At 52.4% G+C, this 2,390-nt stretch overlaps 1 long non-coding RNA gene across 1 annotated transcript in view; it reads left to right on the forward strand.

Moving 5' to 3' along the window:
• The first annotated feature begins 1,352 nt into the window (after window positions 1–1,352).
• The window catches only part of LOC103609513, a 10,909-nt gene continuing 9,871 nt past the window's right edge, over window positions 1,353–2,390 (forward strand). Inside the window, exon 1 of the long non-coding RNA XR_552144.1 lies at window positions 1,353–1,536. This is a non-coding gene — a long non-coding RNA (uncharacterized LOC103609513). The remainder of the gene's footprint in view (window positions 1,537–2,390) is intronic.

The following is a 2,390-nucleotide window of genomic DNA, read 5'->3' on the forward strand; positions in this document are numbered from 1 at the left end:
AAAAAAAGAGTAAAAAATAAATAACACGTCCAAATATTTTTTGGCCAGTGTCTAATAGTTTCGAAACTGAAACTGGTGTAGCTGAGAAAAAGGAGCTCGTAGGCAGCTATGGATGAGGTGTGTGTCCTGACACATGCCGCCACCTCCTATGCTCATGCTGACATTGCAGAACTTGTGAGCATCTTTCAGAGTGATCTTATTACTGAACAGGCAAAAAGGACACCAGGGGGGAGAACAGAATTATGGGGGCATTTACCAATTTTCAACATGCAGCTGGAAAAGGGCCTGAAAGAATCTAAAGGAGTGGAATACAGAATTTACTGTAATGAGTTCACAAGTTATATTGTTGCAAATCATGACTAGCAGTGCTAATACTAGAAATTTATCCCACAGAACCTGCACAATTTTTCAAGACTTATTTTCAAGAGTACTCATTGTAGCACTGGTTGAAACAGCAAGAAATTGGAAACTTCACTGACATCCATGTAGAGGGGATGGATGAATAAATCCTGTTCCATGTGTGCTGAGGAATACAGCTGAGGAATACTGCGTGGTTGCTGAGCTGGGTGGGGTGGGTCTGTATGTGAACACTTGGAAAGATGTCAAGGAACCTGTTACGTGAAAAAATCATACTGACAATCAGCCTGTATTGAGGATCTCATACAGGTATATGGAAATGTCTTGTGAGAGAGTGAGACAGAGAGAGACAAATGAGAGAGACAGAGCCTGAGAGATGTGACCAAACCATTAATGACCATCAGCTTTGGTAGGTGCGACTCTCAAAATCTTTTATCTTTTATGTGATATGAAAATATTTTTATAATGTGCCCTTTTTTGTAATTACAAAAAGATTAACATGTTAAATACTATTTATTATTCACCTTTAAGTAATAAAGTACATTAGCTAGCTTTTATTTTTAAAGATATTTATTAACAGACAAGAAATGCTTTAGAAAGTAATTCAACATAAATGAGGACTAAATACGTGAGGAAACGGCGCCCTCCCACGTGCTGCCCCCGCTCCTGGGCCCCCCTGTGTGCGCAGCCCGTGAGCTCCTGCGGTGGGTGGGGAGCTCCACCGTAACCTCACGTGCCCACAGACAACCCTGTGTCTGTTCCACGTGCTCTTTCGGTGGCCGCACGTCACAATGTCCTCAGCAGCCGCTGCTGCTGGACACTGAGCCACTTGTCTGTCTGCTAAGGTGACGCCTCCGGCCCCGAAGTCTCACGCCCTGTGCCCAACGTCAACTTTTTCGGGATTGTTGGGGCTGGGCCGGCTAAGCGGGTGCCGTCTCTACTGAGCCTGCGCGAACGTCTCCTCTTGACGTCAGGGCGGGGCTCCACCCCCAGATGCCGCTAGCCCCGCCCTCGCGCCTGCGCCTGCGCCAACGGTCCTGCCTGTGGTAAAGACGCACGTGATCGTGTCTCCCGGCTTCTCCCACGGCCGCCTCGCGAGCAGGCCCTTCTCTACAGCACAGACGCGCTTCAGTGTCCGGCTTTGTGTGGTGCGCGGGCAAGCGGAGTCCATTGGGTTCGGTAAGACATTTTCTCTCCCGTAATCGTGCTGAAGGGAACGTCTGCACCAGGAAGTGTCTGTTTTTCAGGATGGATTTCTGGAAATGGAATTCCTGGGTAAATGTGCACACATGTCAGCCGCAATTTCCAACATCCAAGGTCTCTACTGAGCAGGCGCTCTGTCTGGGAAAGCAGGGGCTGCTGAGACCCTGGGCTGAGACCTGAAGGAGGCAGGGAGGTGGACGAGCCAGCAGTGGCGGCCCCCATGGGACCTGGGAGCGACCCCAGGAGCAGGGACGGCCCCGCCCCAGCCCCTCCTTCTGCACAGCTCAGCCTCTGAGCAGAGCAGCCCGGCCTACATCCAGGACAGGAGAGGGGAAAGGTCTGTGCTGGTGTGTCCCCCTCCAAGCACGGAGCCCCTTCCTGTCACTCAGGAAGGCTGCTCTAAGGGCAGGCCAGTGAGTTATAGAGACCAGCTGGAAGGTGCTGGAGGCAGTGACGCTGTCAGCTGCAACAGCAGGACCACTTGAGCTTGTGTGAGCAGAAGAGGCCTTTACAGAGCACATCAGGTGCTGACGGAAGCTGCGGGAGGGTCGGAGCCACAGGCCTGGGGCTTGAGCTGGGCACAGCCCCAAACCTCCCCCAGGCTCACCCAGCAGTGACCCCCGCCCCCACCCCTGTGCCGCTCCCAGCCCTGGTATCCCTCACATTCAGCTTCTGCCTGCGAGGGGGCTCTGCCTCCTTTCTGCCCAAGACCCCAAGTGGGGAGGAGGAGAGAGAGCCCACATGTTCCTCAAAGTAAGGTCAGGGGAGCCCGCCTGGTCTGAGATTGTCGGTGAGGTCAAGGTCAGGACACTGTCACCCGCAGACTACCT

This window comes from Galeopterus variegatus, unplaced genomic scaffold, assembly GCF_000696425.1.
Source record: "Galeopterus variegatus unplaced genomic scaffold, G_variegatus-3.0.2 Scaffold9708, whole genome shotgun sequence".
Classification (NCBI taxonomy): domain Eukaryota; kingdom Metazoa; phylum Chordata; class Mammalia; order Dermoptera; family Cynocephalidae; genus Galeopterus; species Galeopterus variegatus.